The 26,627-nt window shown below is 40.0% G+C and overlaps 1 protein-coding gene across 6 annotated transcripts in view; it reads left to right on the top strand.

Annotated features, from left to right (window-relative positions):
* The window catches only part of SETD4 (SET domain containing 4), a 366,008-nt gene that overhangs the window by 262,835 nt on the left and 76,546 nt on the right, over window positions 1-26,627 (top strand). For all 6 annotated transcript variants that reach the window (XR_004349708.1, XR_004349714.1, XR_004349715.1 and 3 more), the window contains one exon: window positions 15,394-15,444. The gene's annotated coding sequence lies outside the window, so the exon portion shown is untranslated. The remainder of the gene's footprint in view (window positions 1-15,393; window positions 15,445-26,627) is intronic.

Raw genomic sequence — 26,627 nt, 5'->3', positions numbered from 1 at the left:
CAATAAGTGGTGCTGGGAAAACTGAACAGCTACATGTAAAAGAGTGAAATTAGAACACTCTCTCACACCATACACAAAAATAAATTAAAAATGGGTTAGAGACCTAAATGTAAGACCAGACAGTATAAAACTCTTAGACAAAAACATAGGAAAAACACTCTTTGACATAAACCACAGCAAGATCTTTTTTGACCCACCTCCTAGAGTAATGGAAATAAAACCAAAAATAAAAAAACCAGACCTAATTAAACTTCAAAGCTTTTGCACAGCAAAGGAGACCATAAACAAGACAAAAAGACAACCCTCAGAATGGGAGAAAATATTTGCTAATGTAACAACAGACAAAAGATTAATCTCCAAAATATACAAACAGCTCGTGGAGCTCAATATCCAAAAAACAAACAATTCAATTAAAAAATGGGCAGAAGACCTAAATAGACATTTCCCCAAAGAAGACATACAGATGGCCAAGAGGCACATGACAATATGCTCAACATCGCTAATTATTAGGGAAATACAAATCAAAACTACAATGAGATATCACCTCACACCAGTCAGAATGGCCATTAAGAAAAAATCTGGAAAGGGTGTGGTGAAAAGTGAACTCTCCTGCACTGCTGGTGGGAATGTAAATTGATACAGCCACTGTGGAGAACAGTATGGAGGTTCCTTAAAAAACTAAAAATAGAACTACCATATGACTCAGCAATCCCACTATTGGGCATATACCCTGAGAAAACCATAATTCAAAAAGAGACATGTACCACAATGTTCATTGCAGCACTATTTACAATAGCCAGGACATGGAAGCAACCTAAGTGTCCATCGACAGATGAATGGATAAAGAAGATGTGGCATATATATACGATGGAATGTTACTCAGCCATAAATAGAAACAAAATTGAATTATTTTTAGTGAGCTGGGTGGACCTAGAGTCTGTCATACAGAGTAAAGTAAGTCAGAAAGAGGAAAACAGTTACCGTATGCTAACACATATATATGGAATCTAAAAAAAAATGGTACTGATGAATCTCGTGGCAGGGCAGGAATAAAGATGTAGACATAGAGAATGGACTTGAGCACACGGGGTGGTAGGGGGAAGCTGGGGTGAAGTGAGAGTAGCATCAACATATATACACTACCAAATGTAAAATAGTTAGCTAGTGGGAAGCAGCTGCATAGCACAGGGAGATCAGCTCGGTACTTTGTGATGACCTAGAAGGGTGGGATAGGGAGGGTGGGAGGGAGGCTCAAGAGGGAGGGCATATGGGAATATATGTATACATATAGCTGATTCATTTTGTTGTACAACAGAAGCTAACACAGTATTGTGAAGCAATTATACTCCAATAAAGATCTAAAAAAAAAAAACAAAAAAGAAATCAACTAGAAAGATTTCATTTATGAAACTGGTTGGAAGACATCTTTGTATTTTAAATCACTGGGGCCATATTGCTTGGAACTCTCAGCTATACTTTCTGTTGTGTTGTGTGAAGGTCCAAATGTCAAAATAATATTTTCTCTCTGGAGTGATATAATGTGATTTCAGGCTGACACATACCCGTTCCCAAGCCTATAGGCTCAATGGGTGCCTGCCTTTAGGTGGGCTCACTATTCCTGCTCACCTGTGTGGGTACATTCAGGACTGTTCGGGGACAGTGCCAATGCCAGTACCTTACAGAGGCAGTTGATAGCAGTGCAAACCCGAAATGCTTTAAGAAGAACAATGGAACTTGATTTAATGCTAAGAATGACAGTCTAATTGTCTGAGGTCAGAGACCAGCCACTAGTGCTTATGATTGATTTTGGATAGCTGAATGTGGTTTTCTACCTTTGGAGTGAATCTAGAGGCTGATCTCCTTTAAAAAGGAGTAATTTTCATGTCACCTTTAAGAGTATAGGTTGGCAAGTTATGGCCAGTAGGCCAAACGCAGCCCTCAGCCTGTTTTTGTAAACAGTTTTGTGAATGAAGGTAGGTCACAGGCATGCTCACTTATTTGATGTATTATCTATGACGACTTACGTGCTACAACAGTGGGGTTGAATAATGGTGGCTGAGCCTCTAAGGACTGTAAAGTCTAAAATATTTACTATTTGGCCCTTTACAGGAAAAGTTTGCCACCTCCATCCTAGTGTGTAGGCATTGAGAGACCATATATACCTGGGGACAGCCACATGAGGTTGGCTGTCACTGGGACTCTTAACATCCCTCTTCTGCATTTCTTGCCCTCCTACAGGCTTCTATTTATTTTATTTTATTTTAAAACCACCTTCAAATACCCACGTCCTCTTACTTTCTTGGGATTCAGTGGAAAGATATATCTCGCCATATAAAATGGTTAGTGGGTTGCAATGCTAAAGAAATTTATATCAAAGTATTAGAAGTTCAATGTGATATTCTTGCAGTTTTTCTATAGGTCTGGAATTTTTTTTTTAACTGAAGAGATTAACAAAAAATTGAGAAATAAGGAATTTATCCTCAGGTATACACACACATGTTTACAGACACATATGTAGAAAAATATCCATTATAGCACTATTTACAATAAGCAAAGATTAATAGACATAAATGTCTGTTAACATGGTTAAATGGTGGCATGTTCATTCATTCATACAATGGATGACTGTGCAGCTATAAAAAAGGAGATGCCCCTTTTTAACTGTTGGAAGATTTAAATGTTAAATGCAGAGCAATTTGGTATGGAAAAGAGGGAAGGATACGATGGAATGTAGAGATATGGCTATAGATTTTTTCCAATAAATATTCAGTCTCTGGAAAGTTATATAGGAAACTGGTAACATTGGTTGCCTCTAATCCTGAGAGATGAGTTAAGAAGGGAGGCATTTTTCCATATAACCCTTTGTAATTTTTGAGTTTCTAACCATGCAAGCAAATTACTTTTTCAAAAAATAAAAACTAAGATAGAGAACATTTTTTAAAAAAGGAAAAAAAGTGTAGTGTGCTGCTCATATTGAATTACCCAAGTGACGTAATTGGCCAAGGTCAACATCCCTGTTAGTAAACATCAGGCTGAACCCATGTCTAAACCAGAGCCCAGAAGCTACTCAAAAGAGAGTTTGAGGTGGAATGAAGGCTTTGCTGTGACGGAGATGAGAACATTCATTGTCTTTTTTTAAATCCACTGACTCTGCTGACAAAATATTAAGAAACTTCAATCAGAAGCGAACATTAACTAACGTGTTGGGCTGTTTCCACTTTGCTCCTTTGACGGCTGCTTAACCTGACTGATGAGTAGGTTAATGCAACTACGACCACTGAAAATTCCTATGGTGTTAAGGGACGTAGAAATGTAGTGCTTACATTTTCATTATTAAAGCTTAGATTTACCGAGCTACACCCACTGCTGGGTTTCTACTGTCCAACCAGACCCCAGGGACTATTTTTAGCACCTAGATGCAGCCTTCCAGGGAAGCTTTAATTGGTGTATGATCTTGCATCTTCCTCCCCACCCTGCTGCTGCTGCCATATGGATAAATTTCCCCCATAGTAGTATATTATTTTTGATGTTCTTCATTATTCTTTAACGTCCTAAACTTTTTCCAATGCAAATATACTACCTGAAGTAATTCTCACCTATGCAACTTGAACGTAATTATTTTAATCGAGTTAAAAAACCTTTGTGTATAGAACAGTAATGTACACATATTACAAGTCTACAGTGAATATTACAAACTGAATGAATTTTCATAAACTGAACAATCCTTGATCCAGAAACTTAATTGCATCCAGAAGCCCTCCTCCACCCCCTGTCCAGTTTCTACCCACTGGTCTCTCCCAAGTATAACCATTATCCTGACTTACTTTTGTACTTTATATAAATGGAATCATACACGATGTATTGCTTTGTGTTGGTTTCTTTTATTCATCTAAATTGTTGCATGAAACTGTAGACTTATCCTCATTGCTGTATGGATTTCTATGAAGTAACCATATCACAGTTTATTTATCCATTGTACCGATGATGGGCATTTAGCTAGTTTCCCGTTCAGGGTTGTTGTAAGTGGTGCTACTGTGAACATGTTTGTACGTATTTTTTGAGGAATATTTGTACACATTTCTGTTACCTCTAAGAGTACAATTTCTGGGTTACAGGGTACGCATACGTTTAGCTTTAGCACAGTGGTTCTCAAGAATTCACATGAATCAGATTACCAGGAGGGCTTGTTCAACCACAGATCTCTGGGACTCGCCTGGAGTTTCTGATTCAATAGGTCTGGGGTGAGGCCCGAGAATTTGTACTTCTGAAAAGTTCCAGGTGATGCTTTTGCTCCTGGTCCAGGGACCACACTTTGAAAACCTTTGCTTAGCAGATGCTGCCAAACAGTTTTACAAAATATTTGTACCAATTGACCCTCCTGTCAGCAGTGTAGAATGCCAGTTGCTCCATTTGGTATTAGTCTCCTTCTTTTAAATTTCAGGCATACGGATTGAAAAGGAAGGTTATCTTCTTGTGGTTTTAATTTACCTTTCCCTAGCAGCTAATGAAGTTGAGCTCCTTTCCATAAGTTCATTGGCCATTTGGATATCTTTTAATGTGAAGTCTGTGTTAGTCTTTTGCTCATTTTTCTATTGGGTTGTCTTTCTCTTCCTTATTGAGTTGTAGGAATTCTTTATTTATTCTAGGCATCGTTGTTGGAGTTTATTTTTTTTTTATGTTGTTCATACTGAATTTCAATTATTGATTGACTATCCTTTTTTTAAAACATCTTTATTGGAGTATAATTGCTTTACAATGGTGTGTTAGTTTCTGCTTTATAACAAAATGAGTCAGCTATACATATACATATATTCCCATATCTCTTCCCTCTCGCGTCTTCCTCCCTCCCACCCTCCCTATCTCACTGCTCTAGGGTGTCGCAAAGCACCGAGCGGATCTCCCTGTGCTATGTGGCTACTTCCCACTAGCTATCGGTTTTACATTTAGTAGTATATATATGTACATGCCACTCTCTCACTTCGTCCCAGCTTACCCTTCCCCCTCTCCGTGTCCTCAAATCCATTCTGTAGTAGGTCTGCGTCTTTATTCCCATCCTGCCCCTAGGTTCTTCATGACCTTTTTTCTTCTTCTTTTTTTTAGATTCCATATACATGTGTTAGCATACGGTATTTGTTTTTCTCTTTCTGACTTACTTCACTCTGTATGACAGACTCTAGATCCACCCACCTCACTACAAATAACTCAATTTCGTTTCTTTTTATGGCTGAGTAACATTCCATTGTATATATGTGCCACATCTTCTTTATCCATTCATCTGTCGATGGACGCTTAGGTTGCTTCCATGTCCTAGCTATTGTAAATAGTGCTGCAATGAACATTGTGGTACGTGTCTCTTTTTGAATTATGGTTTTCTCAGGGTATATGCCCAATAGTGGGATTGCTGAGTCATATGGTAGTTCTATCTATTTTTAGTTTTTTTAAGGAAGCTCCATACTGTTCTCCACAGTGGCTGTATCAATTTACATTCCCACCAGCAGTGCAGGAGAGTTCACTTTTCACCACACCCTTTCCAGATTTTTTCTTAATGGCCATTCTGACTGGTGTGAGGTGATATCTCATTGTAGTTTTGATTTGTATTTCCCTAATAATTAGCGATGTTGAGCATATTGTCATGTGCCTCTTGGCCATCTGTATGTCTTCTTTGGGGAAATGTCTATTTAGGTCTTCTGCCCATTTTTTTTTTTTTTTTTCGGTACGCGGGCCTCCCACTGCTGTGGCCTCACCCGCTGTGGAGCACAGGCTCCGGACGCGCAGGCTCAGCGGCCATGGTTCACGGGCCCAGCCGCTCCGCGGCATGTGGGATCCTCCCAGACTGGGGCACGAACCAGCGTCCCCTGCATCGGCAGGTGGACTCTCAACCACTGCGCCACTAGGGAAGCCCTTCTGCCCATTTTTTAATTGAATTGTTTGTTTGTTTTTTGGATATTGAGCTCCACGAGCTGTTTGTATATTTTGGAGATTAATCTTTTGTCTGTTGTTACATTAACAAATATTTTCTCCCATTCTGAGGGTTGTTATTTTGTCTTGTTTGTGGTCTCCTTTGCTGTGCAAAAGCTTTGAAGTTTAATTAGGTCTGGTTTTTTTATTTTTGGTTTTATTTCCATTACTCTAGGAGGTGGGTCAAAAAAGATCTTGCTGTGGTTTATGTCAAAGAGTGTTTTTCCTATGTTTTTATCTAAGAGTTTTATACTGTCTGGTCTTACATTTAGGTCTCTAACCCATTTTTAATTTATTTTTGTGTATGGTGTGAGAGAGTGTTCTAATTTCACTCTTTTACATGTAGCTGTTCAGTTTTCCCAGCACCACTTATTGAAGAGGCTCTCTTTTCTCCGTTGTATATTCTTCCCTCATTTATCAAAAATAAGGTGACCGGGGCTTTCCTGGTGGTGCAGTGGTTGAGAGTCAGCCTGCCAATGCAGCGGATATGGGTTTGTGCCCTGGTCTGGGAAGATCCCATATGCCGCGGAGCCGCTAGGCCCATGAGCCATGGCCACTGAGCCTGTGCGTCTGGAGCCTGCGTTCCACAATGGGAGAGGCCACAACAGTGAGAGGCCTGCGTACCGTAAAAAAAAAAAAAAAGTAATAAGATGACCATATGTATGTGGGTTTATCTCTGGGCTTTCTATCCTGTTCCATTGACCTATATTTCTGTTTTCGTGCCGGTACCATAACTGTCTTGATTACTGTGGCTTTGTAGTATACTCTGAAGTCAGGGAGCCTGATTCCTCCAGCTCCATTTTTCTTTCTCAAGATTGCTTTGGCTATTCGGGGTCTTTTGTGTTTCCATACAAATTGTGAAAGTTTTTGTTTTAGTTCTGTGAAAAATGCCATTGGTAGTTTGATATGGATTGCATTGAATCTGTAGATTGCTTTGGGTAGTATAGTCATTTTCACAATGTTGTTTCTTCCAGTCCAAGAACATGGTATATCTCTCCATCTGTCTGTATTGTCTTTAATTTCTTTCATCAGTGTCTTATAGTTTTCTGCATATAGGTCTTTTGTCTCCTTAGGTAGGTTTATTCCTAGGTATTTTATTCTTTTTCTTGCAATGGTAAATGGGAGTGTTTCCTTAATTTCTCTTTCAGATTTTTCATCATTAGTGTATAGGATTGCAAGAGATTTCTGTGCATTAATTGTGTATCCTGCTACTTTACCAAATTCATTGATTAGCTCTAGGAGTTTTCTGGTAGCATCTTTAGGATTCTCTATGTATAGTATCATGTCATCTGCAAACAGTGACAGCTTTACTTCTTCTTTTCTGATCTGGCTTCCTTTTATTTCTTTTTCTTCTCTGATTGCTATGGCTAAAACTTCCAAAACTATGTTGAATAATAATGGTGAGAGTGGGCAACCTTGTCTTGTTCCTGATCTTAGAGGAAATGGTTTCAGTTTTCACCACTGAGAATGATGTTGGCTGTGGGTCTGTCATATATGGCCTTTATTATGTTGAGGTAAGTTCCCTCTATGCCTACTTTCTGGAGGGTTTTTATTATAAATGGGTGTTGAATTTTGTCAAAAGCTTTTTTTGCATCTGTTGAGATGATCTTTTGGTTCTTCTCCTTCAGTTTGTTAATATGGTGTACCACATTGATTGATTTGCATATGTTGAAGAATCCTTGCATTCCTGGGATAAACCCCACTTTATCATAGTGTATGATTCTTTTAATGTGCTGTTGGATTCTGTTTGCTAGTATTTTGTTGAGGATTTTTGCATCTATGTTCATCAGTGATATTGGCCTAAGAAAGTTTTCTTTCTTTGTGACATCTTTGTCTGGTTTTGGTATCAGTGTGATCATGGCCTCATAGAGTGAGTTTGGGAGTGTTCGTCCCTCTGCTATATTTGGAAGAGTTTGAGAAGGATAGGTCTTAGCTTTTCTCTAAATGTTTGATAGAATTCGCCTGTGAAGCCATCTGGTCATGGGCTTTTGTTTGTTGGAAGATTTTTAATCACAGTCTCAATTTCAGTGCTTGTGATTGGTCAGTTTTTATTTTCCATTTCTTCCTGGTTCAGTCTCGGAAGGTTGTACTTTTCTAAGAATTTGTTCATTTCTTCTAGGTTGTCCATTTTACTGGCACATTGTTGATTGTAGTAATCTCTCATGATCGTTTGTATTTCTGCAGTGTCAGTTGTTACTTCTCCCTTTTCATTTCTAATTCTATTGATTTGAGTCTTCTCCCTTTTTTTCTTGATGAGTCTGGCTAATGGTTTATCAATTTTGTTTATCTTCTCAAAGAATCAGCTTTTAGTTTTCTTGACCTTTGTTATTGTTTCCTTCATTTCTTTTTCATTTATTTCTGATCTGATCTTTATGATTTCTTTCCTTCTGCTAACTTTGGGGTTTTTTTGTTCTTCTTTCTCTAACTGCTTTAGGTGTAAGGTTAGGTGTTAATTTGAGATGTTTCTTGTTTCTTGAGGTAGGATTGTATTGCTATAAACTTCCCTGTTAAAATTTCTTTTGCTGCATCCCATAGGTTTTGGGTCATTGTGTTTATATTATCTTTTGTTTCTAGGTATTTTTTGATTTCTGCTTTGATTTCTTCAGTGATCTCTTGATTATTTAGTAGTGTATTGTTTAGCCTCCATGTGTTTGTATTTTTTACAGATTTTTTCCTGTAATTGATGTCTAGTCTCATAGTGTTGTGGTTGGAAAAGATACTTGATAACATTTCAATTTTCTTAAATTTACCAAGGCTTGATTTGTGACCTAAGATATGATCTATCCTGGAGAACGTTCCATGAGCACTTGAGAAGAAAGTATATTCTGTTGTTTTTGGATGGAACTTTCTATAAATATCAATTAAGTCCATCTTGTTTAATGTATCATTTAAAGCTTGTGTTTCCTTATTGATTTTCATTTTTTATGATCTGTCCATTGGTGAAAGTGGGGTGTTAAAGTCCCCTACTGTGATTGTGTTACTGTCGATTTCCTCTTTTATGGCTCTTAGCATTTGCCTTATGTATTTAGGTGCTCCTATGTTGGATGCCTAAATATTTACAATTGTGATAACTTCTTGGTTTCATCCCTTGATCATTATGTAGTGTCCCTCTTTTTCTCTTGTAAGAGTCTTTATTTTACAGTCTACTTTGTCTGATATGAGAATTGCTTCTCCAGCTTTCTTTTGATTTCCTTTTGCATGGAATATCTTTTTCCATCCCCTCACTTTCTATCTGTATGTGTCTCTAGGTCTGAAGTGGGTCTCTTGTAGACAGCATATATATGGGTCTTGTTTTATTATCCATTCAGCCAGTCTTTGTCTTTTGGTTGGAGCATTTAATCCATTTACATTCAAGGTTATTATCGATATGTATATTCCTATTACCATTTGCTTAACTGTTTTGGGTTTGTTATTGTAGGTCTTTTCCTTCTCTTGTGTTTCCTGCCTAGAGAAGTTCCTTGAGCATTTGCTGTAAAGCTGGTTTGGTGGTGCTGAATTCTCTTAGCTTTTGCTTGTCTGTAAAGCTTTTAATTTCTCCATCGAATCTGAATGAGATCCTTGCTGGGTAGAGTAATCTTGGTTGTAGTTTTTCCCTTTCATCACTTTAAATATGTCCTGCCACTCCCTTCTGGCTTGCAAAGTTTCTGCTGAAAGATCCACTGTTAACCTTATGGGGATTCCCTTGTATGTTATTTGCTGTTTTTTCCCTTGCTGCTTTTAATAGTTTTTCTTTGAATTTAGTTTTTGATAGTTTGATTAATATGTGTCTTGGCATGTTTCTGCTTGGATTTTCCTGTATGGGACTCTCTGTGCTTCCTGGATTTTTGACTGTTTCCTTTCCCATATTAGGGAAGGGTTGAACTATAATCTCTTTGAATATTTTCTCAGTCCCTTTTTCTCTTCTTCTTTTGGGACCCCTATAATTCAAATGTTGGTGCATTTAATGTTGTCCCAGAGGTCTGTGAGAGTGTCCTCAACTCTTTATTTTCTTTTTTCTTAATTCTGCTCTGTGGTAGTTATTTCCACTCTTTTGTCTTCCAGGTCACTTATCTGTTCTTCTGCCTCAGTTATTCTGGTATTGATTCCTTGTAGATAGTTTTTAATTTCATTTCTTATGTTGTTCATCATTGTTTGTTTGCTCTTTAGTTCTTCTAGGTGCTTGTTAATCATTTCTTGTATTTCCTCCATTCTCTTTCCAAGATTTTAGATCATCTTTACTCTCATTACTCTGAATTCTTTTTCAGGTAGACTGCCTATTTCCTCTTCATTTGTTTGGTCTGGGGGGTTGTTACCTTGCTCATCCATCTGCTGTGTGTTTCTCTATCTTCTCATTTTGCTCAGCTTATTGTGTTTGTGGTCTCCTTTTCACAGGCTGCAGGTTTGTAGTTCCTGTTTTTTGGTGTCTGCCCCTAGTGGCTGAGGTTGGTTCAGTGGGTTATGTAGGCTTCCTGGTGGGGGGGACTGGTGCCTGTGTTCTGGTGGGTGGGGCTGGATCTTGTCCTTCTGGTGGGTAGGGCCATGTATGGTGCTGTGTTTTGGGGTGTCTGTGAACTTAGTATGACTTTAGGCAGCCTCTCTGCTAATGGGTGGGGTTGTGTTCCTGTCTTGTTAGTTGTTTGGCATAGGGCGTTCAGCACTGGAGCTTGCTGGTCATTGAGTGGAGCTGGGTCTTAGTGTTGAGATGGAGATCTGTGGGATATCTTTCACCATTTGATATTACATGGAGCCAGTAGGTCTCTGGTGGACTAATGTCCTGAACTTGGCTCTTTCACCTCAGAGGCACAGGCCCGACACCCGACCAGAGCACCAAGACCCTGTCAGCCACATGGCTCAGAAGAAAAGGGAGGAAAAAGGAATGAAAGAGAGAATAAAATAAAATAAAGTTATTAAAATAAAAAGTTATTAAAAATAAAAAAGTTAAAAAGTAATAAGAAAAGAAAAAAAAGAAAGAAAGAAAGAAGGGAGCAATGAAATGAAAAAACAAATCCACCAATGATAACAAGCACTAAAAACTATCCAAAAAAAAACCCCATAAAACAAAAAAAACGGACAGACAGAACCCTAGGACAAATGGTAAAAGTAAAGGTACATAGACAAAATCACAGAAAGAAGCATACACATATACACTCACAAAAAGAGAAAAAGGAAAAAAAAATTATATATCTATATGTAAAAAAAAAGGAGGAAGAGAGCTACCAAATCAATAAACAAATCTACCAATGATAATAAACTCTAAATACTAAACTTAGATAAACATAAAACCAAAACCAAATTAGATGCAGAAAGCAAACCCCAAGTCTACAGTTGCTCTCAAAGTCCACTGCCTCAATTTTGGGATGATTCGTTGCCTATTCAGGTATTCCACAGATGCAGGGTACATCAAGTTGATTGTGGAGATTTAATCCGCTGCTCCTGAGGCTGCCTGGAGAGATTTCCCTTTCTCTTCTTTGTTCTCACAGCTCCCAGGGGCTCAGCTTTGGATTTGGCCCCACCTTTGTGTGTAGGTCACCTGAGGGAGTCTGTTCTTCGCTCAGACAGGACGGGGTGAAAGGAGCCGCTGATTCGGGGACTCTGGCTCACTCAGGCCCGGGGGAGGGAGGGGCACGGATGGGGGGTGAGCCTGCGGCGGCAGAGGCCAGTGTAACGTTGCAGCAGCCTGAGGCACACCATGCGTTCTCCCGGGGAAGTTGTCCCTGGATCACGGGACCCTGGCAGTGGCGGGCTGCACAGGCTCCCGGGAGGGGCGGTGTGGAGAGTGACCTGTGCTCGCACACAGGCTTCTTTGTGGCTGCAGTAGCAGCCTTAGCGTCTCATGCCCGTCTCTGGTGTCTGCTGATAGCCGCGGCTCGTGCCCATCTCTAGAGCTCGTTTAGGCGGCGCTCTGTATCCCCTCTCCTCGTGCACCCCGAAACAATGGTCTCCTGCCGCTTAGGCAGGTCCAGACTTTTCCCTAGACTTCCTCCGAGCTAGCTGTGGCGCACTAGCCCCCTTCAGGCTGTGTTCACTCAGCCAACCCCAGTCCTCTCCCTGGGATCCGACCTCCGAAGCCCAAGCCTTAACTCCCAGCCCCGTCCGCCCCAGCGGTTGAGAAGACAAGCCTCTCGGGCTGGTGAATGCTGGTCAGCACTGATCCTCTGTGTGGGAATCTCTCCGCTTTGCCCTCTGCACCCCTATTGCTGTGCTCTTCTCCATGGCTCCGAAGCTTCCCCTCCGCCACCGCCCCATCTCTGCCAGTGAAGGGGCTTCCTAGTGTGTGGAAACCTTTCCTCCTTCACAGCTCCCTCCCAGAGGTGTGGGTCCCATCCCTATTCTTTTGTCTCTGTTTTGTCTTTTGCCCTGCCCAGGTACATGGGGAGTTTCTTGCCTTTTGGGTGGTCTGAGATCTTCTGCCAGTGTTCAGTAGGTGTTCTGTAGGAGTTGTTCCACATGTATATGCATTTCTGATGTATCTGAGGGGAGGAAGGTGATCTCCACATCTTACTCCTCCACCATCTTGAAGGTCTCCTCTTGTTGGAGTTTTTGTTGTAAGCATCTTTTCCCACTCTGTGGGTTGCCTTTTCATTTTCTTAATAGTAATGAACAGAAATTCCTAATTTTAATACAATTTAATTCATCTTTTTTTCTGTTAAAGGTTAGTTTTTGTTTTCTTGTGCTATTTAAGGAATCTTTGCCTACTCCAAGGTCATGAAGACGTTCTCTTATTTTTTTTTTTAAGATTTATTTTTCCCTCTTATATTTAGATTAAAAATCATCTGGAATTGATTTTTGTGTTTTATTGCATTTCTGTGAGATATTTTCATATACTAAAATAATCTTCCTTAAGGCCCTGTTTAAAATTCACCTCTTTGTCTCCATTTTTAGTACTTTTAAGAAATATCAATGTCATATAGAAACTTTTAGCAAATTCAAGAGATCTTTTTAAACTTACAATTGTATTGAAAGCAATACTTCAAATAATAAACACTTTATATTTACTCAGGGTAGGCTTACTTTCAACAGAGCCAAATTTAGGGCAGTTATTGAAACTTTTAAGTAACATAAAGCACTTTTTTCATCTGGTGCCAAAAGTATAATGCTCACAATAATTTATATTTAATTTTTAATACAGTTATCTATCATGAGTAATTATGTGGGCTGCTCCCAGTATTCCATTCTCTGTTATGTGGTTTTCCTGAAGACTGTGGTTTCTTTGTATAACTACTGGGAATTATTACCTTGCTGATGATAATTTCTCTTCTGAAGAGATATCAACTACGAGTTTCAGTGTCGTACTTTTTCACTTTAACTTACAAAACAGGCACAGTGTCTGGGTGCTCCCTTTATTTCTCGAATGTTTAGAAACAAAGCACTCTTTGTGTTTAAAGAAATATTTTAGCAAGACTGTGCTACTTCATGATAAATACCTTTAAAATTGGCTGAAAGAATTGATTAAAATTACTCTACATGTTTTGCCATGTCATTTTGGAGCAGCCTGCTTTCTTTGGCCAGCAATGTGCTTGAGTAGTCAAGAAAGCCCCTTGGTATTTGGTGGTCAGACCGGCCATGCCATTTTGCACAGAAGGAATGAAATTTGACTTAGAAATTAGATTGGCAATTAAGAACTTCTAGAAATCTTGAAAAAAATATTGTACCCCAACTGTCAGGTCTGTTATTGTTACTCCTTTTTCTCACTACCAAGAAACAGACCCCTCTAGAATGCAAGCCCCATGAGGGCAGGTTTTGTTCGCTACTTCATCTCCATCATCCAAAGCAAAGCAGTGCTTGGCACTTGTAGCTGCTCAATTACTGTTTCTGAGTTGAAACTAAGAATGAATGAATCCTTATGCCTTTAAAGGGTGGGATGCAGGCATGTGTGGATTTAGAAGGCAGCCAAGGCTTCCATCTTTGCCCTCTCTCACCTCTGAGCTATCCTGAGGGCCTTTTGTAGGGAATGCTTAGGCCACAATGGATGCTTCCTAGCTTAGCCTTTTTGAGCTTGTAGACTGTAAAGGACATGGATTGCTTCCCCCAAACTTCCATCCTCCAACCCCAAAGATGAGGAGGAGTTGAAGATGAAACCAAAATTGCCAACTTTAGGAAGCACGAAGGTTATGATATTCCTGCTGGTAATTGTTGATTTAGGAAAGATGAATGTAAGGTGAAAGAATGAATACATTTGTAGACACGTTTAGGAGGCTTTGACACTATAAAATTTAACAAGAAGACCTCAGTTAATCGCAGCTGGCTAGCTATTTATTCAGAACACAAATTACAGACTCGTTCACAAGTTACAGACGATTAAGATTTAACCTAAATTGAAAAAAATGACTATAGGATTTGCTTATGATGGTATAAGGTCTTTGTGAAACATCCAAAAAGAAATAAGCATTTAATGGAAGTGGGGCTCGAAGGAGAGACATCAAAAATAAATTTGAGGACCATTCACAGTTATTCAGGTGCTGGCTTAAAGCACATGAGTAGATGAGCTGACTGTCGATGGGACTTGGGAGTAGAGGAAGAGAGAAAATGAGATAGATGTATGCCATCTCACCTCTGATTTTCAGAACCTAGATACACGTGCCAATTGTTATTGATTTTAGATTAGCTCAAACCATTGTAGTTTAGTTATTTAATTCGGAGTAGTGGCCTAAAGCATAAAGCACTCTACTATCCTTTCCTTTCAAGTTTTTATCCACTGCTCATATGTGGTGACACACTTCCTACATGCTGTTCATGTATTGACAAGTGGTTCTACCTCTTTGTTTGCTGTATTAATCTCTTCTCAAGTTCTTTGAGGTGAACAACCCATTTTCTTTTTAGCTACCCATGGTGCTTGACGTAAAGGAGTCTCCGCTGAGCTTCCTAAACTTGAGTGTATCACTTTAACTATGCCACAAGATGAAAAGTAGATGTGTGGGGCAAGGAAACTCCTAGAAGAGCATCTGATCTTATCTCTGCACACTCTCTACATTCATTTCAATGAAAATTCATATGGAGGTATACTATTTTCTCCATTGTATTTTGTGGTCACTGACAGGCTGTTTGACTTTGGGAAAATTACAGCTAGCTTGTGATACCATTAAAGCATTGTATAGACTACTTAAGAAAGCTCTAGAGAAATTTGCATCCAAGAAATAGCATAGTTTACTATTTATCTTTCCCTGGACAGCACAAAAACTAAGGCAATTTTCCTTTGATATTATACAGTAAAAAAAGGACCCAGTTGATATAGTTTATGAACAAGAAAACTTCTCAGTTAGATATGTGACAGTATTTAACTTATAAGGTATGTTACAGGATTATTCTGAAGTTTCATGTTGATAATAATAATGATACAAGTATTACCAAAGTAGTCATCATGAATAGGCTATTGTGTGTCAGGCACTTTGCTGTTTTATACATATTATTTCATTTAATCTATAGATAACCTTCTGAAATAATTATTATGCTTTACAGGTGGGGAAAATGAGACTCAGAGAAATTAAGCAGTTTGATGAACCACACTAGGTAAGTGGCAGAACCACATGGTTGAACATGTCTGTCTGACTTCAAAGCCCTTGTGTTCCGTAATTAAGCTGAAACTTTGGGTTCAAGAGACAGCTGACCTTTGGGTGTATAAGAGAAAGCTACTAGTGAGAAGAAGAAAAGTTGTGATAGAAATCTCTAGAATAAAAATCATGGTATCTTTAAAAAGATCTTTGTTAGAGCCTTGAGTATTGGGGAGTGGCAGAAAAACAGTGACTTACCCATTGGAAAGAGTCATTTAACATACAGCCAAAAATTTATTAAGCAATTACCATGTGCCAGGTAATGAGCTAGGTACTCAACAGTGAATAGGTCATGGGCTTGCTTTTCTGATCTTATATCCTACAGAGTGAATATTTCTCTGTACTGTACTCTCTTCTTCCCTAAGAAGTCAAAAGAGAAATAGAGAAATTCATTAAAACGCAATGTCAGATGACTTTCCAGGTTTATAACTAACTGGTTTCATGAGAAAAATGGAAGAATTTCATCTAAGACAGGAAATACATAGAGCATGAGCAGATAGCCATCTTTGAAGAAATGTTTCCTTTCTTCTGTTAATATTGGAATATCATACAGTTATTTTCCTAGAATGTTGAAATTGGTATAAAAGATTTTTAGATGCCATCCAGTGTAAATGTCGTTTTTGCCATCCTGCTTGGCCTGAAAATTGGATATGTTTCTTAGGAATGTGGAGAAAGAGTGAGGAGGAAAAGAAGAGTGAGCACAAATTCCAATCAGCCCTTTTCTGATCCAGTCAAGTCTGTTCCATAGGGTTGCGAGTTCCTTGTCATGGGCCGTCGTGGGAAATTAGAGCCAATGGCTGGAAGCTGTTCAGATAGATTTTTTATTTTTCCTTTCAAGTAAGCTGTATTAAATCACACCAAAAAGAGCTGACATATTTAAAATCCTGGCTATTATAATACATTAAGCACAGTAAAAATCTGCCTGGTTTTCACAACTCGAGATCACCTGGCATGGGTGCTTTTTGGACATATTAGAATTGGCTACATTCCCCAGGCACATGAGGCCATCCCTATGCTTATCTTGCATTTCGTAGTGGAAAGTCTCCTTGGCTTTCAGTTCCAGCCTTCTCATCACCACGTTGTAGCAGGCATAGCAACAGGGTAATGCAGGGCAGCTCCTTGGTTTCCACTGCTACTGCCCCAGGTTCTGGTGAACACTGAACAGTGGCCAACAAGAAAGTAAAAACTGGCAAGAATAGCTAACCAATGAGAATATCAACCTCAGAACAATGAAATGCAAAGATTCACCTATAAAACAATAGCCTACAGATCAGTGTTGCTTATATACACACATTTAAAGACCAGAGTTGGAATCTTAAAGAAGTCTCTGGAGACAGAGTGGATTTGTCCACAGCCAGATGGCTACTTGGAGTTGTCCTTGGAGGTTCCCAGCATCCATGTTCAGTGGTATCAATTCCAGTGACAGGGGCCATATGGCGTCACCATGTGAAAATCAGTGTCCAAGGGGCTACACTAGTACATTTAAATTTCTCCTCTAGTGTTTTTCATGAAAGGCAGTTTTAAGAATATTAAGTTTATTTTTAAAGACATTTTCTATCTTACTTTTTTGTCCTTATTTTGCCTGTTTTTCTACGAGTGTTTCCATTTCTTTATCTCTTGTCACAATTTGCATGATGCGCTAACCAAGAAGGAAAAAATAACAAGTGGAAAGAGTAAGCACTTAGCAAATTATCAGATGAATGGATCATTATGCCCTAAGAAGCAGGCCTCCTGTAATTTTCTGACTGCATGTAATTTTCTGATAGAAGCCACTTGACTATTGGGAGCAAATGAAGCAACTGGGAATTTTGGGAATGATGAGTGTTGCCATGTGTTTAAGCCTGTGCTTTGGAATAAAACCACATTATCTTTTCCTTTGCTTTGTGAATCTGAATCTATACTGAAATGTCCTAGGGGGATGTAATTCTAACTAGATTATATTCAAGTTCAGCTTTGGAAAAGTTAGGTTACATATGGCCTCCTAAAAACGTGAATGTAACTTCTAGAGTTTCTCACTCTCAGAAATGAGAGCTAAAGTTACTTTTAGCAACTACAGTTGAATGGAGACAGTGATCTATTGGTCTGATGCCTCTTTTTATGACATTACCTCCTGAAATGTTGCATATTTTCATGCTTAGAAATACCCTCTAACTTTGTAACGTACTCTGAGGATTGTATTGTATCTATTCTTTGCTCCGTAAATCACATAATGGCCGTTGTACAAAAGGAGTAAGATCTGACCTGATGTCTGATCTGTGGAATGGGTGTCATGCGGTTCATCTTAGGCTCCTGAAAGGCTGGAGGGGCTGTTCTTCGCAGGTCAGCATTCTGGGCCCGAGGCCACGGCAGTTCTTATCTTTCTGCGGGAAAGATACCCTGAGTGTAGGAATAGCACCAAAGCTGCCTGTCCCTTCACGTTTTAGAGTTTCTCCAGCAGCTGGACTACAAACCAAAGTGCGGTTTCTACGTGAAAGCTGAGATGAATATTCACTTGGAAATTCAGTTCAACAAGCACAAGGGTCACAGCATTGCCCAATTTCAGGGGCACTATTCATAGAGAAAGAGTGCCGTGTTTGGACTGATCAAACAGTGCCATTTTTAACCAAAAGCGAGGAAATGGTGCTGCTTAAAATTCATCCGCAAGTCCATGACTTTTTTTTTTATAAATTTATTTATTTTATTTATCTTTGGCTGCATTGGGTCTTCGTTGCTGCGCGCGGGCTTTCTCTAGTTGTGGCAAGCAGGGGCTACTCTTCGTTGCGGTGCGCGGGCTTCTTATTGTGGTGGCTTCTCTTGTTGCGGAGCACAGGCTCTAGGCGTGCGGGCTTCAGTAGTTGTGGCATGCGGGCTCAGTAGTTGTGGCTCGTGGGCTCTAGAGCACAGGCTCAGTAGTTGTGGCACACGGGCTTAGTTGCTCCGCGGCATGTGGGAACTTCCCGGACCAGGGCTTGAACCAGTGTGCCCTGCATTGGCAGGCTGATTCTTATCCACTGCACCACCAGGGAAGCCCAAGCCCATGACTTTTAATATAAAGCAGAGAGCTTGGATAAGCAGCTTGTGCCTGTAGCCCATTGTGCCAGTGATAGTGGAAACATTGGCAGCAGGTTATTGTCCAGCAAAGTCAATGTCTAAGGCCAAGGCTAGAGGGGTATGAGTGAAAGTGAACACAACTATTTTGATTAAAGAAGCTCAGAAACTCAGGAACACCAGGCTCTAAGTACATGTATTTGGATGGGGGTTGGGGGTTGGAGGATGGAGAATGTTTTGGAGAATTGACAATTGGTTTTATGGTTTTTCCTTCCCTTCCACCTCCTCTCCAACTCTTACCCCTCTCTCCTCTTCATCTTTTTCTTAGGTGACAGAAATTGCAAGTTGACCTCATTATCTATTTCCCCTTTTCTCAATTCTTATAGAACAATTTTTAGTGGGGTACATGGACTTCTTCTCACCCCAGTTCACTTCTTGGTCTCCTTTGTAGTTGGATGAAGCTACATGGGTATGTCCTGGAATATAAACAGGTGTTGTGAGTGCACCTTCTGGCTTGTGCCTTTAAGGGGAGGCACGCTTTTCCTTTCCATCTCACCTTATTGGAATGAGGGTGAGGTAATGAACCATCTTAGACCATGTAGATGAGAGAAAGACTCTCAGAATGACAGGGCACCAAGGTAGAAGGATTCTGGGTCCCTGATGCCTTGATGCCTTCACATGAGCCCTGGACTGCCTATACTCAGACCATTATGTGAAACAGAAACAAACTCTTCTTATCTTGGGTCTCCTTGTCACAGCAGCTGACCCTATATCTTAATATATTGACCTCTCTTCCCAATTGACCTCCCTCACTCCCTCATCCCTCCACTTCCTCATCCTTTTCTTCCACTTTCTGTTGGACAGTCCAAAGTGTAGACCAATGGCTCTCAAACTTTGGTTTGAATAAATATTTATAGGGTGGACTTTTTAAAGATGAAGCAGACCCTGCTTCTAGGGTATCTGGTTTAAGACTTCTTGCGTGGAGTCTAAGAATCTGCATTTAACAATCTGCATTTGGGCTTCCCTGGTGGCGCAGTGGTTAAGAGTCCACCTGCCGATGCAGGGGACACGGGTTCGTGCCCCGGTCCGGGAGGATCCCACATGCCGCGGAGCGGCTGGGCCCGTGAGCCATGGCCGCTGAGCCTGGGCGTCCGGAGCCTGTGCTCTGCGACGGGAGAGGCCACAACAGTGAGAGGCCCGCGTACCGCAAAAAAACCAAAAAACAATCTGCATTTTACCCTCAGGTTATTTAGATGAAGGTGGTCCATGGGATAACTTGGAGAAGCATTGGTATAGCATCTATGCCAATCATAAAGTAGGTGCTCAAAAAAGCGCTTGAGGGATTGAGTTGCAGTAACTCAGTGAAATCTGCCAACACGTCACACAGATTGCACCTACATGAAACTTAAGCAACTGCCCCACTAACTCAGCTGTCTCTAAAGTATCAGATAATATAATGGTTTAAGCAATAATAGCTACCAAATCAGTTATTTGGCACAATTTAGAAGAAAACAACTGGTTGACCCAAATTTTCAATATCCAATCAATTTTTTTTAATATGATACTTGCATAACTTGAGGATGTAGTTTTTGTTGTTGGCAGTTTATTTTTGAGAAAGAAAGTTTTTTTACTAGTCATATGCTTTCTGAGGTTTTCAACTATTCATTCTTGAATGTCAACAATTATGAAGCTCAGAGAAAGGTTTTAGTTAATTAAGATAATTCACAAATAGTTGCATTTTTCTTACGTGATGAGCTTCGTGCTAGACATGAGGGATATAAAGATGAACAGGACAAAGTCCTGCCCTCAAGCTTCCACAGTCAGCTTGCCGGATGTAGACAAATATTCCAACCAATACCAACGCGTGTGGAAGCCCTCCACTAGAGACTGGCACAGGGAGCTAGGGGCCAGAGGATCAGAGATGCCTCCCAAAGGAAGGGGAAAGGTCACTGGGCTGAGCACAAGCTAAACAGGCATGGAAGGTGGTCAGTTAAAGGGAAGGTAAGGATGCTCAGGCCAGAGAAAACAGTCTAGGTCAAGCCACAGGATGAAGTGCCATATGGTCAGAGCTCTGAGTACCTGTTGGGGGCAGTGGAGAAAAGGATGGTAGGGTGAGAGAACCCAGTTCATGAGGAATGTGGGATTTACCCTGAAGTGCTGAGGCACCACTGGAAGATATTAATCAGAAAAACAAAGTCACTATCAGCTACAGTCCATCCCTCTGGCAGTGGAGGATGAACTGGAAGGGAATAAAAATAGAGACATGGATACAAGGTAAAACATGATAAGAGTATCAACTAAGACTGTGGCTGTGGAAGAATGAAAGGAGGGTGAGATTTTTAAGTGGAAGCGGCAGGGTTTAGTGACTGGGATGTAGGGAGGGGGAGAATCTGGGATTATGCATAGTTTCTGTCTCAGGCTATGAGTGGCTACGTCTTTCATTGAGAAAGCAAATAGGAGAGGATGGGGTTGAGGGTAGAGCAGGGAGTGGGGAAAGTTAAAGTGTTTAGATTTAGGTATAATGAATTTGAGGAGTCTGTAGGTTATTCAGGAGGCAATTTGGATGTGATTCTGAAACCCAGGCAGGAGGTTTTTATCTGAAGACATAGTTTGGGGAGTCATAAGCATACAGACAGCAGCTGAACATGTGCACGTGAAGTGTGTAATGAGAGTCAAGCAGAGGACCCAAGGGGAAACTCCGCACAAATTAGACTGTCTCAAGCTAGTGATGCCTTCACCCGGAGACTTGCTGAGACCCAAAGTCTGCAAAACACTCACCTCCCCTGTAAGGCCACCCTGATTATAGTCCCCAGGAGAATTCATCACGCTACCCTCATTGTTCCTGAATCACTATTTCATAAGACTGGTGTATCACACATCTTTTTGTATTATGCCTAGTTGTAGAGATAGATATCTGTGACTTTGTTGGCTAGGTGGTGAGTGCCTTAGAGACATGGACTATATTTTATTCAACCTGTTTTCCTAACACAGCTCACTGTATCAGGCCCCAAGGGATTTGCACAACAGTTCACTGATTCAATTTCTTATTTGTTCGTGCATTTATTCATTCTCTCATTTTCAAGTCTTTCAATGCCTGCCATGCTGTTCAGCTGTTTTATTATCATGAATTTCTTTGCAAAGTTTTTCCATAAAGTTACCCTTTTATGAACTTAAAAAAAAAAACCTCAATAGAATTTTGAAGAATACATCTTTCCTATTCTTACTCTTCCTGCCTGCCCTCCTCATTTCACATCATTCTGGGCTTATCCCAAGCCTTGATGTCTTTTTCTAAAATAATTTGCTGATCTTTGCTCATAAACTGTGTATCTTGGTTTCAACAGAATTATGGCTTTGGAAGTTCCTATTGATAACATTGCCTTTAAATCGATGTTATGTGAAAGAGAAAAATTAGATTTAGTGAAAATGCAGTCATTTTTCCAGTTGTAAAAGAAAACCAAAATGATAAAAGAAAACCAAAGAATTGATTTGAAGGTCACAGTGAAAAACCTCTCTTTTATCTGTGGTTTGTCTCAGATTTTGGAGCTGATTTTATTTCTATCATGAATTGTTGTCAGCATTTAGTTTTCAGGTTGGCATTATTTCTTACCGTTAGGTATTTATTCATGCTGCCCAAAAGAGAGATTTACCAATGAATATTTAATAAAATTAGATGATAGATGAATCATCTTTTTTGTTAGTCTGGAGCATGTATTGAAGTTATATACTAACACAGCTCTTTACAAGGAGTTCAAATCTTAGGGTTGTTAACTTTCTTCTATTTTCAGAATAGTTTGCTTCTTAGTGTCTTTTGGAGGCAAGAGAAGGTATGTGGATGTTTGTGCATGGTTTTGAAACATTCTGAAGTGGATGTAGCATATCAATTTAATTATGCTCTCAATTTGTCTGGATAAGGAAAACTGGAGTTTTTAGTTCATTCCCCTCTAGGTCACAGGGTTTCTCAGGGCAGTTCACATACCTGTTTGCTTTAGAACCACTCAGGTGGGATTTTCAAATACAATTAGACTCTCCCAGCCAGAGTCTGAATCAGAATTTCTGAGTGAGGCCAGGTATCTGCACTTTAGCCCCCTAGGTGATCCTTGTAGGCTAAGAACCACTGCTTAATAGAATGGTTGCATGGAATAAGTGAGGACTCCATGCTGAAGAGACAGGGCTGTCTTCACGGAACCAAGACAGGCATTGGCCACACCACTCAATATGAGGACAAGAGTCATAATCCTCTTCATTGTAACAGCAGGTCATAGAACTGTAGCAAAGAAAAGGAATCACTGTCTGGAAGCTGTGTAAATTTTAGTCTTAAACTTGCAACTATATCTTATCTCTACACTAGTCATTATTTGTAAATGTCTCTGTGGTCCTTTTGACTCTAAGCTCCTGAAGGGCAGGGACTGGCTCTATGTTTGCAGCCATATCCTCATCACGGGGCTTGGCCAGTAACAAATACTCACTATGCCCTTATTTACTGATAGACAGGAAAGCTATCTAGTTAGCTTGAGGCAAAAATCATATAAAATCCTGCATATACACTTGTCCCCATCTACTCACAAGCATATACCCCTCACACATATCTTGAGATGTTACAAGACTAGTTTCAAAGGACCATGGTGACAGTTCTTGTCTATGGCTGCTTATGTCAGAATGACTCCAGTACGGTCACATGATGAGCCTCACTCTGCTTAGAGCCAAGAGCAAAACCGATATGACGTGAGCTTGCGTGGACCCAGTTCTTATATCTGGATGGAGTAGTTTTGGGTATATCTATTTTGTTTCAAGTGTGACCCCAGAAAAAGATGAGTTTACTGTGGACCAGGGGTGGCTTCCTCTGAGAAACTATGTCTGAAGCTCATGTCCAGCTGGATATGAGCTCTCCTGTTCTTGACTCCCCTGGCTTATTGTACATTTCTTGGGCATTTGCCGATCAACTGTATTTTTGTTTAACTGTCTTATTTACCTTATTAAGTTTTGAGTTACTTGGGGCTAAAACCTTCCTCAAGGTTATATAACCATAGATAGGTCTTGAACTCTGGTTCTGTAACTCAGAGTTCCTCTTTGCACCAAATCATAACCTGACACAATGCCAAATTATTTCTCATTCTTATTATCCCAAAGGGATTTTGAACAGATAAGTATTTGGTGTCAGGTCTTGTGAGAGTGGGAAATGGTATAGAACATCTCGGTTAGTGAGGATGGACTTGCGGAGAGACCACTGTATGAGAGGATCATCAAGGGCAGCAAAGGTCAACATGTAGGCAATGAATGTCTTGATGGGGAATTATTGCTGTGTAGCATGGGCAATAAGGAGACATTGGGAACTCAGGTTGGGGAAAGAGAAGTTAAACTCCACTATTTCAAAATTTGGCTTCTTTTAATATTCTCGTTGCAAAGAGGGGATCTGGGCTGATTAAAGGCTATAACTGAACTAGTATCTTTTTCTAAGATAGGACTTGGATGGCAGAATTAAAAGATGCTCCACAATAAATAGGCCAACTGCTCTAAACCAGTGGTTTTCGGTACTCATGTTCATAGTCAAGACCTTGATAATATGTGCTGTCTAGTGCCTAAATTTTAATTGAAAATATGACTAATTAGAGAAATATCGACAATTTGAAATGTCTTCTGAGGGCTGTCTTTTTTTTTTTTTTTTTTTTTTCGGTACGCGGGCCTCTCGCTGTTGTGGCCTCTCCCGTTGCAGAGCACAGGCTCCGGACGCGCAGGCTCAGCGGCCATGGCTCACGGGCCCAGCCGCTCCACGGCACGTGGGATCTTCCCGGACCGGGGCACGAACCCGTGTCCCCTGCATCGGCAGGCGGACGCTCAACCACTGCGCCACCAGGGAAGCCCGAGGGCTGTCTTTTTATTCCAAGATGGTAGAGTGAAATGCAAAGCAAACATAATATTTTAATATTAACCTTCATTTAGTATTTAAATTTCAAATTTACGATTACATTTTAATACTGTATTATCTTGGTATTCTCTAGTACCACTAACTTTATCCAAGAGAATGTAATCCTCCACGATTTAGAGGGAATGAGCAAACACGGTTAAATGTAGAATTCTCCATTGTTGAACGAATCGGAGTTCAACAGGCTTCAACTGGATGATAGAACTAAGTTTCTCTGGTTGAGGTTTAATCTGTGGTGTATGTGACTTTTGTGAACTGGATAAAGCATTGTTTAACGTGGGGATTCTCAAATGTTATGGTGCTGGAGAGCTTCTTAAAATGCAAATACCTAGGCTCCACCCCCAGATATTCTGATCTAATATTCCTGGTTGTGGGGTCTGGAATCTGCGTTTTAAACAAACCCCTAAGCGATGCAGATGCTGCCTCTCTGTGGAACCTCCTTTGGGTAGCAAGGTCCTTAAAGAATTGGAAAATGCAGTTTCAAAGGAATAGAAGCTGGATGCATGTTTCTTATTGCCACTAAACCAACGAGTATGATGATCATTAAATTAATTCTACTTTTAATATTATTTTTCCTAACAAAGAAAAGAACATGGATTCCTATCAAATTTCTTTACAGAACAACTTGGCATTGACTCTCACTTAAAATTATAATTTTATTGATTCTCCATTTTATTAAATAAATGTTCCTTGAGTTTGCTTTAGCTGAGGGAAATGAATTTTCAGTGCAATTTTACTACCTATCTATTGCCTATTTTTTGACAGGCAGAGAAATATTTAAACCAAATGGACAAAAAGAATCGTCACAAAAAAGGGATGAACAGAAGTTATATTATCACTGGTATTAAGATAAAAAAACAAAGTGTATTTGGTTAGCATTTGACAAGGTTATTGTGATGGTTAATTTTATATGTCAATCTGACTGGGTCATAGGGTACCCAGACATTTGGTCAAACATTCTTCTGGGTGTTTTGTGAGGGTGTTTTTGTATGAGATTAGCACTTAAATCAGTTGACAGAGTAAAACAGATTGCCCTCCCTCTGTGGAATGCGTCCAATCAGTTGAAGGCCTGAATAGAACAAGAATGCTGACCCTCTGCTTGGTTAAGAGGGAACTCCTCCCGCCCAATGTCATTTGAGCTGGGCTTGTACCTGCCTTTGCAGTTGAACTGAAACTTTGGCTTTTCTGGGTCTTGAGCCTGCCGGCCTCCAGAGTAGACCCACACATCAGCTCTCCTGGTTCTCTGACCTTTGCACTTGGACTGGAACTATATACCACTGACCCTCCAGCTTGCTGACTTACCTTGAAAATCCTGGGACTTGTCTCCCTCCATAATCCCATGAGCCAATTCCTTATAATTAACAAATCAATCTCTGTCTCTGTCTCTCCTATTGGTTCTGTTTCTCTGGAGAGCTCTGACTAATACAGTGACATTGTAGCTTTTTTATCATTTTGTCTTTTCTGTTAAAAAAAAATGTACTGTAATTTCCATGGTGTTTGGAAAGGTAGGGTGTTTGAGGCCCTATTTATTTTGTGTTTCATGCCTTGGCAACTTTTTGTTTATCACATGGTACACAGAGGACAGGAACGAGATACAACTCACACACACTGTAATTAGCACAGCCCAGTACAAATCAGAGCTCATTGTGTGCCTTGGAGCAGCACACAGGCTATATTGTCATCTCCCTTGAGAGCGTGTCAGTCCAGGGCATCATATCGTAGCTCTTTCATCAAGGCATCAGCAAAACAGGAAAGGGCAGGGGAGGGATGGAGACCTGGCAGTATGTGGGCCTGTCACTGAGCATTCATACATTCATTGCTATGTCATGGGCAATCTGTCCCTTGTGATGTCTCATGACTCATTGTCAGAGAACCCTTCATCAGGACAAAGATGGGCAATTTCCATAGCCCACTCCAGTCTTGGAGAGCTATCATGCTCCACTTTTAAAGTAACAATACCCTTGAGTGATCCTTACTTTAATTTTCTTGAAAAGAGAATTGGCTTAAAAAAATGTGGCCTTAAAAAAAAAATGTGGCCTTACTACGAGCATGAAATATAAATGTGTACACATATATTTATACAGAATCCTGTATGAAGCACAAATGGGAAAAACAATATTTCTCCTTTTTTTTTTTTAAAAAAAATACTGACTTCACTAGTAAAATGGAGATGTTTTCTTAGTTGCAAGAAAAAA

Source organism: Phocoena sinus, chromosome 4 (genome assembly GCF_008692025.1).
Source record: "Phocoena sinus isolate mPhoSin1 chromosome 4, mPhoSin1.pri, whole genome shotgun sequence".
NCBI classification, from domain to species: domain Eukaryota; kingdom Metazoa; phylum Chordata; class Mammalia; order Artiodactyla; family Phocoenidae; genus Phocoena; species Phocoena sinus.
This window is presented reverse-complemented; position numbering and strand designations above follow the sequence as displayed.